Source organism: Lepisma saccharinum, chromosome 14 (assembly GCF_977018435.1).
Source record: "Lepisma saccharinum chromosome 14, izLepSacc3.1, whole genome shotgun sequence".
Taxonomy (NCBI): domain Eukaryota; kingdom Metazoa; phylum Arthropoda; class Insecta; order Zygentoma; family Lepismatidae; genus Lepisma; species Lepisma saccharinum.
The window spans coordinates 68362751-68376348 of NC_139242.1; the positions used below are offsets into that span (position 1 = coordinate 68362751).

The window sequence follows — 13598 nt, forward strand, 5'->3', positions numbered from 1 at the left end:
ATAAAGTAGCACTCTAATTCCTTTACTAACTGTTTAAATTTCAATAAATTACAAAGTAGTTGGAATAATTTTATCATGTATAGGTTTTTGTTTACATTTTGCTTTGTATTAATATAAATCGATTCGATTTCATAATTATATTTATCTTGCCAACGTTGCGTTACTTTTATTGCGCGTATATTGCTATTGGTGTAGATCTTTTCATGATCTTTTGAAAGAGATAGACAGAAATATCCAACACTTACAACCACACTACTATGTGCGTGTTTTTTATATTATCCTTAGTAGAGCATATTTGAAGTCACAACTAATTGTTTATCTCTTGTTGCTTTAACAAAAAGTCTCCCCCCCCTGGAAATTTTTGGTGAGGGGATTTTGAGGACAAGATTGTTGTTGGGGGAATTTCGCACCATGGTGATAGATGGGATGGATGAAGAGACAATCGCAAACACATATGAACGACACATCAATAGCCCAACAGAGGATTATACTGTATGTGAACGCCAGAGCCTCGTTAGCTTGACATTTGGGTGTCTTCAGAAAGTGTCATCCTTTACACCCCTGAAACAGCGGCAGATCCAAGAAAGTTCCAAGCAGGGTGGAGGTTAATAAAAGGCTCCCACCTGATAGATCCACAATATCTTATTATTGTTAAGGTTTACTTAATGAGTATTAAATTATCATGAAAGGATATATTATATTTGAAATATTTTAAATCTTATTGACTGCACCCTTGGCGAATTGCCGCATCTAGGAGTGGTAGATCGAGATTATTTCCGTAATATCTCCGGGTGTTATGCATTGATAGCTTGGGAGTGAGTCACAACTCCCAGACTATCGAATGAGGAAGTGAGCTGATGACGGCATCTCAACCAAGCACCAATCGCTAACTCTCTTGGTCACGCTCTGCACTGCTGGTAGTCTAGCTAGTGAGGTCAGCTGAGGAGATGTCGACGAGGCCGAGAACGAGACATGCCCGACAGTCTCGGCTTCTTTCTTTCGTTCGTTCCGTTTCGGTTATTTTACGTCACATGTCTACTCCTTGCGTTAATCGCGACGATGAGAATGAGTGATGAAGTGCATGTTGCCTTAACCAAAGTTCGAACCTTGGCCTCTAGTTGTGCGTTGTGCTGAACACGGCGCGACTGGCCAAAATTACTTTATTCCTTCCATACTGAGAAGACTGGCCCTACAGTCCCGGCGTGGGGAACGCCATTATGGCAGTGACCCTCTCTTGCCGCGTTTACCTACGAAGGAACTTGCTGTCAAACAGATTGGGCAACAAGCGGGAACCTTTCAAATTTTCCTCCCCGAGGCAGCCAGCAGGGAAACAGGACTTTATCAAAATAGCCGTTCTGCGCTGTGTTTGGGGACCGGTTCGTACGGCGGCACAACTATAATCGTACGGGGCGTTTAGAATAATTTGTGCACGTTACAACAGCACTATCTTTCGTCATTAAAAATATACTGCTTTGTATAAAAGGCAGACTCTCGGGAGAGCGAAAAGGTGATAGAAGGGATAGAAAAAAATGCAGCCGCCTCCGGGTTGGAGGTAAGGGGATGGGAAAGTAGATGTGTGTGCTAGAGAGAGTATCCATTGCGCCAGCAGAGAGAGAGAGAGATGAAAGGGATATATACATATATCCCGCTTCCCTTCTCCCCAGTAAAAGCCTAGTAATGTAATTCAGTACCATGTAAATTGAGTAAACACAAAGCGGATCATTTTCACTGTAGGTCTTGGTAACTGCCCTCACATGAATAAACTTTGTAGCATTGCTATATCAACAATACGTGAACACTTCAAAGGTAAAGCTGTCCTTTGTGTATTGCACCATGCGATTAAGGCACGTAGATGTTGATGTTTAGGAGTCGACTCATTCCAGGGTAGCGTATTGACGGAAAGTTTCCCACGTGGGAATCGGTACCGGATTCCTGCGTGGTGGTCATACGCGCTTTTAGAATATAAAACTTCCTGGTAGAAATTTCATAAAAATTGGAAAATATCGATCAACACTGAAACACATAACCATAATATTGTAAGATATTGCTTTACAAATAGAGGAGACGCAACTGTTGACGATGTTTCTTTGCAAGGTTGTCCACGACTTCATACCGTGAATATGGTCAATCCAGAGTGGCCCATTGTTTCCAGTGGAAACAAGCTGGCAGCTTCACACTTCGCGATGTACGAATGTGAGAACATATTCCCAATTCTATCAACACACACGCTTTTACAGAAGCTAAGCACGTGCTTTGCTCGGACCAAACTCTGCTTCATGCAGGTGACCAGGGAATACATATTTAGTTATTTTCACCAAAATATGGAGTCAAATATGGATTTAAAATTGTAAAAAAAATACCTTTTTAATAATATAAGACTACACGAGCTACATAAAATACAGTACGCTTACATTGACATTGATTGTAAAACATAACAAAATGTATTTTTATTTTCTGGTTCCAAAACAATGAATAACAAAATTTTGTTATAAGTGTTCGATGGATTTACATTGACTAAAACTGCGTTCAATACCGCAAAAACTAATGGGAGTGTATTTCAAATTTGTCAGATGTTCGCAAGAAATTCACCCGACTCTTTCAGGCACAAGGGGACATGTAGTTGTTGAGAATGTTCTGAAATATTGAAATAATATGTAAAGATGATTAAAATATGTAAAATATTAGCCAAAACCTTATGTATGGAAAAATATGGAAAATGAAAACTGAATTTTTTGATTCTGCATGTCATGATGCGCAAGGATAATACAAAATATAACTGATTTCAGCTTCATACATAAATATGTATTTACATATAAATCCGTTCCCTGCAGATGACAGTCAAGAATTGCAACCAAACCTAAAGAGTAGTGTAAAAAACGGGAGAAGTTTCTTGGGAAATGAGTGGAAACCTAACGTCGATGCATTGCAAAGGCGCAGTACTTTACTTCAGCCGAAAAGTGTAAGCAAAACCGAGATGAAACGAACCTGAAAGAACCGCCTCGCGGCATCTTCCTCATAAATTTCGGCGCACGAAATGGGACAAACAGTAGAATTCTATATTTCGTTCGTTTGTTATTGCGACTGTTGCGAGGGTTACTTTCGACCTTTTACAAACGCTTGATTTACTCATCATTATTTAAATACTTAATCTAATCCGAAGAAGAGATGGGTGATAAACTGTAGGAATCCATGAAAAACATGTACAGTGGGATCCATGAGTATTACCGTGCAAATTGTCCACGACTATTTTCATTAATTTTTTCTCTTACATCCTATGTGTTTTTAAGCGATGGATTTTTATGTATGCTGGTGCAGAAGTTATCAACAGCTTGTTTTGAGTTTTCTTTTAATTCTTGAAGCTCTTATTGGGTCAAATAAAGTGCACGAACATGGGGATGGACAATTTGTACGGTAATATTCATGGATCCCACTGTACAAAGAAAGAACGATGTTTTTCCTAGGATTAACGCCCAGATCACGAGTTTTGTGTATATCCACTACAACTCCGAGGTCATGCGCTCGAGCTTGAGTTTTCTTTTTAAGTCCACTCTATGCACATGTAGGCTCATCGGGACTTGACCTACAGTTTATTATTTTTTTTCTGTCTAAGTGGGATCCTTACCACTATATGCCTTCACCTGGTATCGAGCTCGGGACCCCTTGCTCACAATACGACGACGGTACCACTACGCCATCAAGCAGGCCGCTGGAGATCATGCGCATTCGAGGGAGGGGTTAGAAGCGATCACCACTCCCAACTGCCCTCAATATTACATATATGCACAGGGTGTCTCATAAGTAATAGCGCAAACTAACACAGGTGAAAGTACACGATAATAGAAGCAAGATAAAGTCTCGGTAAACATGGGTCTGCAAGCGAGCCATTTTCGAGATAATCGCAAATGTGTGATTACAAGCCGCCACTGACTTCATTGTTTGTAAACGTCGTCCTAGTTGGTAAAATGCTAATATTACAGTAAGAAAAGTGACTCCCACAGTACGATTAGACTGTGTACTGATTGTATCCTTCCTGTTTGATTACAACGCCACCTCTCGGAAATCTTCTGTTTTGTAAACAAAGAGCAAACCTCGGACCGCGCAAGGAGTAAAGCACTCGGAGTTTACAAAATGCAATCAATGACCGCTTGTACCCACACATTCGCACACATTATTAGCATTTTACCAACTAGGACGACGTTTACAAACAATGATGTTAGTGGCGGCTTGTAATCACACATTCGGTATTATCTCGAAAACGGTTCGTTTGCAGGCCCATGACTGAGACTTTTTTGCTTCTATTATCGTGTACTTTTACCTGTGTCAGTTTGCGTTATTACTTTTGAGACACCCTGTATGCCGTTCCTAATATTATTGGTGAGTCAAATATGTCATGAGTTTTTTCACATTATTCGGGTTAAACAGAGGTCATTGTGATTCGTTTTACGTCGTACATTTATACCATTAGGAGTTATCGCGACAATCTGATCGATCATGATAATTAAAGAATAATAATTAAATCATCCAATAAATATCGATGTCCTACTCAGGATTCGAATAATACTATTTCATTGGTTATGTGAAGCATATGGAATACGTGGTAGAGAGAAAACTTTCCCATTGAAAGTGGAATGAAGAGCGGAAATATAAGTGGCTAGCAGAAGGCAATACTGATGCTTAAAAACATTTAAAGTCGTTCTTTCTTTATGTTGTTTTGTTTACAGAACATGCAAATTTACGCTCATGGGCTTAAAATTTCCCATTTTCCTCACACCATTGTCGAATTTCCCGTTTTGTGGGAAATTTCCCTCCACGTGAGAGTACTAGAGGGAAAAACTCGGCGTGTAGGAACACTGCGGAGGAATGTTGCAAATCGGCCCTCAGGAGGTCTCCACGATCTTGTTTCGCGGCGGCCTCTTCCTAGAAGGGGGAGAGGAGTCTTTCTGTAACGACCTTGCTAGGTGAATGACCGCTTTCATCACTCCCGAGATAATTACTGGTTTGCACCAAAGGGCACGATTCGCCATTTGTACACAAAAAATAGTTGCCAGTTTCTGTCTACCCTCATCCTGTCGCAGTGAAGATCGCTCAAAGTCAGTGTCTGACCAAGGGTCTCTAAGAACTGGTAATTACAGTCCTTTTGGTCTCTGTATGCCCACGTTGTCTCCATATTCCTGTCAACTTATAGAAAGATAGTGTGACCAGATGTCCTGATTTTCGCAGGACAGTCCTTTTTAGAGGGTCATAATATGCGGTCTACGAAGCTACTCGAAGTGCAATGCATTTCGCTTTTGTTCCTTCGAAGTACATTGCTTTTCGTTTTTATTCCTTAGAGGTGCATTGAATTTCGCTTTTATTCCTTCAAGATTCGTTAAACTTCGCTTTTTTAATTCGAGGTACCTTGCCTTTCGCTTTTATTCCTTCGAGGTGCATTGCGTTTCGTTTTTTTGTTCCTTAGAGGTGCATAGCCATTCGCTTTTATTCCTTCGAAGTGCATTGCCTTTCGCTTTTATTCCTTCGAGGTGCATTGCCTTTCGCTTTTATTCCTTCGAGATACATTGGCTTTCGCTTTCTTTCATTCGAGATACCTTTTCCTTCACTTTTTTTTAATTCGATGTACATTGCTTTTCACTTTTATTCCTTGGAAGCGCATTGGCTTTAGCTTTTATTCCTTTGAAGGGCATTGGCTATCGTTTTTATTCCTTGGATGCACATTGGCTTTCGCTTTTATTTCTTGGAACCACATTGGCTTTCACTTTTGTTCCTTCGAAGTACATTGCCTTTCGCTTTTATTCCTTCGAAGTGCATTGCCTTTCGCTTTTATTCCTTCGAGGTGCATTGCCTTTCGCTTTTATTCCTTCGAGAGACATTGACTTTCGCTTTTTTTCATTCGAGATACCTTTTCCTTCACTTTTTTTAATTCGATGTACATTGCTTTTCGCTTTTATTCCTTGAAAGCGCATTGGCTTTCGCTTTTATTCCTTTGAAGCGCATTGGCTATCGTTTTTATTCCTTGGATGCACATTGGCTTTCGCTTTTATTTCTTGGAACTACATTAGCTTTCACTTTTCTTCCTTCGAAGTACATTGCATTTCGCTTTTATTTCTTCGAAGTGTTTCGATTTTATTCCTTCGAGTGTATTACATCGCTCATATTTCTTTGAAGTTTTGTCTTACATTTGTTATTCGTTCGTGGTTGTTTTGTTTTCGCTCTTATTACTCCGTGGCTATTTTGTTTCTTAATCCTTCGTGGTTGTTTTATTTCGCTGTTAATTATTTTTATCTTCAATAATCCATTTTCGCTCAGTTTTCGATTTATTTCTTTGGGATTCTCCCGTTTTCCTAACATTCATGCTCACGTATCCTCCTCCATCGGTCACTCCGAATTACTTGACTTTATTTTTCCACTCAGTAGCCTATGTTTGCACTTACTGGTGTACTTCTGCCGAGATTCACAACGCATGCAGATGTTAATATGATTTTTGACACGTATGAGGAACGTGATTGGTGTCCGGTTCCTTTGAGTGTTTGTATGTGGCAACACCCACATAGACTCTTCCGTTTCTTCTGTTCAGTCACATATACACAGGATTGCGTTATTCTACAGGGTGGTCGAAAAATATGGAGACACCAGAATGAAGGCTGAATGACATACTGTTTCGCAAAACTAACACTCTAGGTTTGTAATAGGGATCTTCTTGAATTAAACTTCAAAATTTTAAATGGAAACTTTAACTTGTAACACCTCAGTTGAATAGGAAATTTTCTCAAGAGTTCAACGGTATGCTTATTGTTGCTCTATCACCAACCGTGACGAACAGTGGCGGCGATTGGGGTGCAAGGTGCCAAAACTGGGGGGGGGGGGGGGCAAAGACAGTATATCTCCCTCTGAAAATAAGATTTAGCATATTACGGGGCCAAAAGTGGCGAAAGCTTGGGGGGCAACTTCCCCCCTCGCCGCCATTGGTGACGAAGTTATTAACGTTTCTTTGTTGTTGTAACCCCCAAACAAGGCTGGGCATGAACCCAAGGCCACTCACGTTTAAATGATGTGTTCAATGTGCTGACCACTTCGATGAACTCTTAAAGCCAGTCTCAAGCCCCATTCGTGCAAAACCCAGCTTAAAGTGTGTGGTACATGCGTCAATGATCGTTGCTTAAGATGTTCCACATCTCGAATTTGCACTGAATACACGATGGCCTTGACATGTCCCCACAGGTAGAAATCTAGCGGAGTGAGGTTTGTGGATTATGGAACCTCCACAACACCTCGCAGATCAATCCAAACTGCACATCCAGGTGCTGATGAACGCAATTGCCGTAATGTGTGTTACAAACGTACAGTGTTAGTTTTGGGGAACAGTATGTCAATCAACTTTTATTCGCGTGTCTCCATACTTTTGGACCATCATGTATAATGTTCATGTAGGTCGTGTTCAGCAACAATGAAATTTTTTTGTAACTGCAGGTGCAGGAAGCATGGAACTTGCTGTAGTCATGGCATATTTTGACACCTCATGATCTTCAGGGTGTCAAAAGTCGCTGACCACCCTTTATAAAATGAAAGGGAGTGTAGATTGCAGCAATTGTTCATGGTAGTAATATGATAGGCCTAGGGGGAACTTTTTGGTGCATGTCATGACAATGTCCGCCATCTTGGATCCAACTTAATTTCTTTAAATGGGAAGGTGGTTAAGAGGGGTATGATTTTGGGCTAGAATTTCACCAGGAATTCAGTGGTGAAGTCAGATTTCTGAAAACTTTAATGATAAGGAAATTATTGGCATATGAAAGTGATAATTACATATCATTTGCAGGTGCTGAACCATGCCATTGACCAAGGTCGAACGAATCCAGATCATCAAGCTGTGGTGGGTGGGGGGGGGGGAGAAGTGCCCCTGTTGTAGCCCATGGTTTCAACGAACTGAATTCTTAACGGAACCCAGTGTTGCACATTGCAGTGTCCCAATTGCTAACCAGGTTCGAAGAGAGTGGTACAGTCCAGGACAGGCCACGATCTTGTAGGCCCAGAACTGCTACTGACGAAGGAACAGCTACGGCAGTGCTAGCATCGTTTTCCAAGTCTCTGCAGCGCAGCACACGTCGAATGTCTGTGCAATGTGCTGTGAGCCGGAGTTCCATTTGCAGGGTGTTAAAGATGGTTAAGTGGCACCCGTACAAGCTGCTCTAAGGACGACCCAGATAGGAGAATGCAGTTTGCTGTGGAGCAAATTCGCCAGGACCCACACTTTGCACTGCATATTCTGCATTCTGATAAGCAAATTTTTATGTGAATGGGGAAGTGAATAAACAGAGCATGTGGTATTAGTCCTCTGAGAACCCGTTGTGGAGAGATCCGAGCAATATGGTTGATGCTGGTAAGGTTATGGTGTGGGCCGGGATCTGGGGGACACTTACCATTGGCCCATTCTTCATTCATGACAATTTAAATGCAGAAGACTACTTCCAGTTGTTACAAGAACACATTTTACGTCGGACGGAGGATGGCTGCTTTCTCTCATATTTTCAACAGGATGGGGCACCACCTCATTATGGGCGACAGGTTCATCACTATCTGGACCTCCAGTTCCTTGGTCGATGGATTGGTCGACGTGTGCCAGTGGAATGGCCTCCCCGATCACCAGATTTGACCCACTCGATTTTTACCTGTGGGGTCGTGTGAAGTCAATCGTGTATGCCGAAAAGATTCGGGATGTGGGTCACTTGGAGCAATGGATACTAGATGTCTGTGCACAAATCACACCTGAGATATTGCTCTGTGCCCACAGAGCATGGGAGAATCTGCTCAACATGTGCATAGAACAAGGAGGACAGCATATTGAACACATTGTGTAACTTTTATATGCCCATAACTTCCTTATCATTAAAGTTTTCATAAATCTGACTTCAGTACTGAATTCCTGGTGAAATTCTAGCCCAAAACCATACCCCACATGCCCCCTTCCCATTTAAAGAAATTAAGTTGGATCCAAGATTGCGGACGTTGTCATGACATGCACCAAAATGTTTCCCCCTAGGCCTAACATATTACTACCATGACCAATTGCTGCAATCTACACTCCCTTTCATTTTATAAGGGGTGGTCAGGGACTTTTGACACCCTGTACAACAGCTAGATATGGTACTTTGTATGTTCATAAAGATTCAGAAATCTTGGGAACTACGTTCTCCAAAAGATAAGAGATTAGTATTTTGGAGAATCCCCCATGGTGCAAGAGGGGAAAGGATCAGCATGGTCTAAGAAACAAGAAAGACAAATAAATGCTCGTTTATCCCAAATATGCATTATTTGTATGGTAATTGGGGTTATATTAACTGTGACAGGTCCTCTCATAAATATTCTTGCCCCTCTTACCTCCCCAGTATTTTTTTTTTATTTTTCTGGTATCTCCACCCCCCCACCCCCTCATCCTATATCTGGGCCTCGTACCTCCTAATAAAGCATTGAAATCCTGAAAACTGCAAGTGCTGGAATGATTAAACTTTGTCTCTTCTGGGATATTCTAGATTTTTGTAAATCTCCCTTAATGAAATATTGATCTTAATTATTGTGAAAATTGTAATAAGAATGACGAAACTTCATGAACAGTGGAGAAATTCTCTCTGACTGCCGGGTCTGGTCATTTTTGGATAGTCTTCCATATTTTTTGTTCCTAAAGATGAGAGTGACCTTAGCTCTTCAAAGCTTATCCAGAATTGACCTGGTGGCTAATATCCTGAGGGAATCTCATCATTTGCTGCTGGAAAATCTTCAAGATTTTTCCATAAACAGTGTCCATGCTGTGCTTCCCAAAGTATTAGAACAAATATATAATTTGATTTTATGTATTTGCGATTCCCCTATCATTGATTTATATTTTAATTCCTATATTACTGCTATACTTGATTGTAAGAGAAAATACTGTATTATATTCTTCTGAAAAATATTTTAAACCAAAAATTAATTCTCCTCCGTTCTTTCATCCCGAATTAAAACATGGGATTAAAGAGCCGTGATTAGGGTTGTTTTTTTTTTTTTTTAGATGTCCCCCTCCCCGATATGTTGTATGTTTTATTCCTATGTCAAGCATCCAGGAAGAATTACAGAAAAACTGTCAGAAAGTGCAAGAAAATTCAATATTTGCAAGCATTTCTCAGGGAGGAGAGAAAAATGTTGTATACATAACCATGATTGCTACACATTTGGAAAACCAAGAAAAGAGGAAAATGTCAGGGAATTTTGCAGATCGTCTGGAATTTACGTGCACTTTGGAGTCTCCAAGAGAAAATGTTGCAAAATGAACAAACAGTTCACTTCCACTTCTGGATTTGGTTCTTGTGATTCCACTCCCATAAAAGATTCAGTTTAGAAACTTGCTTCTTTCGTTCTAATGATTTTCAGTCTTGTGCAAAATTATGGTTCCTTCGAATTTCTATAATAAATTTTCACTTTTATAATACTAGATATTAGAAAGAATATCAAAGTAAAACTCGCAGTCCAGATATCTGATTGATTACTAAAGTACATTGACAACATGATCATAATTATCAGAAAGGTTGGTCAAGATGTGGTTATCCTCTATTATTTTATAGATCTTAGTCTTGTTGGCATTTCCTATAGAATTCCTATATGCAACAAAAATTTCTCCAGATGCTGTGTACTTATAAATGTAAGCCAAAAAGCAGCATTTTCTACGACACTATAAATCCACCAGAAAATGAAAAATTGTGTATGGTTTATGAACTTTTTCTGTTGTTTTTATATTGTGGAGATCTGTTATGATGAAATAATGTTGCTCTGTTACCTTAGCCTGAAGGCTAGATGCACGTGATTGTAGCACCCGATATATTTGATGCCGATTGTAATTTTACACTTTACTTTTCGAATTTTCACGTGTCCTTGTGTGTGTAGAATGAAATTTTTGAAAGGAAAGTTGTGAAATTGAATATTCATAATAATTAACGGATTATATATTTAATTGAAAAACACAAGGTTCAAAAGCGAAAATCAAGATGGTAAACATGTCTGGAAACATTTCATTTTTGAACCAGAAAACCTGGAAATGTCAGGGAATTTCATAATCAAAAAATCGTAGCAACCCTGATAACATATCTTTTGGTCAATCGTTTCCCTTCAAATATATATATATATGTATATATATATGCCCTGTGAATGATACAAAGATTATGTGCTCTGTATTATCTCTCATTCACACTTTTAAGATAAATGATTTGATAAGAGTTACATATGAAGACTTCGAAATGTCATTGGATGTATTCAGAAGATACTAAAGGAACTCTGTTTTTTTTTTATACCAATTGTGGGTAATCCATTAGTCAACTGTTAATCCATGTTGACATGTTGACTGGAAGATTCATGCCAAGGTCTTGTTTGTCAGTGTATATGATGGAACACAAACTATTTATTCTCAGGTAGTGCAAGGAAAGACAATGCAAGTTTTATGTAGCCAGGTGGCTGGAGAGTAAATTCTCAACACATGTTCTTTCCAGTGCTTCTGTTTCTAGGTAGGTGGGAGCAAAAATTTATGAAAGTTTTGCTTTGTATTTTTATCTTGCATCCAGCACCACCTTTCTATTTTCACCTTACGGAAGTATCATTTTTTTATTAATCAGATTAAATCTTTGATCTGGAGCAAGAAAATGACATTGAAGAGGGATTTGTAAAAAATCATTCAAGAACATTTGCGTCATTTTCATTTTAATTAGAAGTGAATTTTGATGTAGAAGATACTATTTCTATTTAACATGTATCATATGTGAATGGCTTATTGCAGAAAGGGACCTGAGTCACATTTTTGAGGTATCGGAGTTAATTTTTTCATCTCCACTGTGTCTAGCAGCATACTGCAGGGGGGTGCATTGAGGGTTGCAAAATTAACTATTCATTATGTTGAATATTTGAGCCAACAACGGCACATTTCTTTCTTACACTATTAATATTATACGATTTTTCATTGTTTTTCTCAGAATTGTGCAAAAGTGACTCAGGTCCCTTTCTGCAATAAGCCATTCATGTATATAATTTTCCAAGCGTTAAAGGTGAAATTTTATTGAATTTTTTAATGCATGATAAAGTTCATTAATTAATACCCTTCTGAAAAAATGCACAGATTTCTAGTAACAAATATTCTTGTGCTATTTTTTGTGGTTTACAAAAATGTGATCAAGGTTAAGTTAGCAATGAATGAAATTAATAAAATGTAGAAGTCTGTCTTTATTTAAGCAGTTTGACCCCTGTCAACTAGCTGTGTGGTTGTGAAAGTGTAGAAAGGAAGTGACTAGTGGCTGGATTTGATTTTCATTTCTTTACCAAACTTTTGTAGGAAGTAGAGGATAAGACATTTTTTTTATCTGCCTCAGCAAAGACTTTTTAAAAAATTGTCTCATTTTGAAAACCTGCTACAATTAATTTGTACTTGTTCTCCAGTTGTAAGGAGGGCCTCCCCGATAGCATAGTGGTAATGTTGTTGCCTTGTAATCAAGGGGTCTTAGGTTTGATTCCCAGTGGAGGCACATGTCACAGTGGTTTGGATCCCACTTTGAACTGTAGGTTCAGTCCTGATTGTGATGAAACACTGGTTTCAGTTTGTACAGTTTCGCTGGAATACCACTATCTGCACTGTATCTAGTGTTGTCGTTAAAGTGTAAACATTTTAACAGCAAAGAAAATCTATATTTCACTCATTGTCTTATAGAAAAACGGTGTATCTACTATGTCATGTCTTGCAAAATACATTTTCTGATCTGGCTTCACTACCAACCCCTGAGCATACAACAATCCAAACAAAACCATGAGTTCATCTTTGTTTGTTGGTTTCCACATGTTCACACGAGAGCGTTTTTTCAACTTTTCTGTATACACTGCAATGAACTGTTCTGCATATCTATTTGTCTCACATTCTATTATAGACAGCAGTTCATCATTTACAAAAAATCCGAAAAAAATCAATGGATCAGAAGGATTTGTAAAGTTTACCTTTATTCCAGAGTCACCTGTGAAAGGAAACTCCGATCTTTGACACTGAGGCATAATGGTCCAAACTTCATATTCTTCTTGTTGTTGTTCACCTTCAACTTCTTTACTTCCACTCTCCTCTGATGAAATATCATAGTTCGTATCTCCTTCGGAATCACTAATTTCAAATTCCGAACTTTCATCACAACTGGAATCCTCAAGAAGAAGTCGAATTTGGTCCCCACTTTGCATTTGCTCAGCCAATCTCTCACATGAAAGAAACGCAAGCTATTCCCGCTCAGTTAATATTTACCGTGCTGCCATCTACAGAAACAACTGTGCATCGGATTTTGCATGGTGTACACAACAATACCTGAGAACAATTCACGTTACCCAATCTGAAGTTGGAATAAACTTTCCTGCCCAAACCTAGCTCGGGCAACCCGCTTTACGTTACACATTGCGACCCCTAACACAGCTCGAGTAACCTGCTTGTAACTCAATTTATAAAATCGAAACACCCACTTAAGGGGTTAAAAACTAAAAAGGTGAAGCTGCTTAAGCTTTCTTTGATTTGTTTAACGTCCTAAAAAAAAGTAAAGTAAAGTGTTCCCCTATGCTTAGCA

At 39.2% G+C, this 13598-nt stretch overlaps 1 protein-coding gene across 5 annotated transcripts in view; it reads left to right on the top strand.

Annotated features, from left to right (window-relative positions):
- The window catches only part of LOC145998986 (mitochondrial thiamine pyrophosphate carrier-like), a 66003-nt gene that overhangs the window by 22538 nt on the left and 29867 nt on the right, over positions 1–13598 (top strand). Inside the window, exon 1 of one of the 5 annotated variants that reach the window (XM_083135836.1) lies at positions 11411–11522. The exons of the other annotated variants lie outside the window; for them this stretch is intronic. The gene's annotated coding sequence lies outside the window, so the exon portion shown is untranslated. Of the gene's footprint in view, positions 1–11410; positions 11523–13598 lie in introns of those variants that run through there. 5 annotated transcript variants of the gene reach the window in all.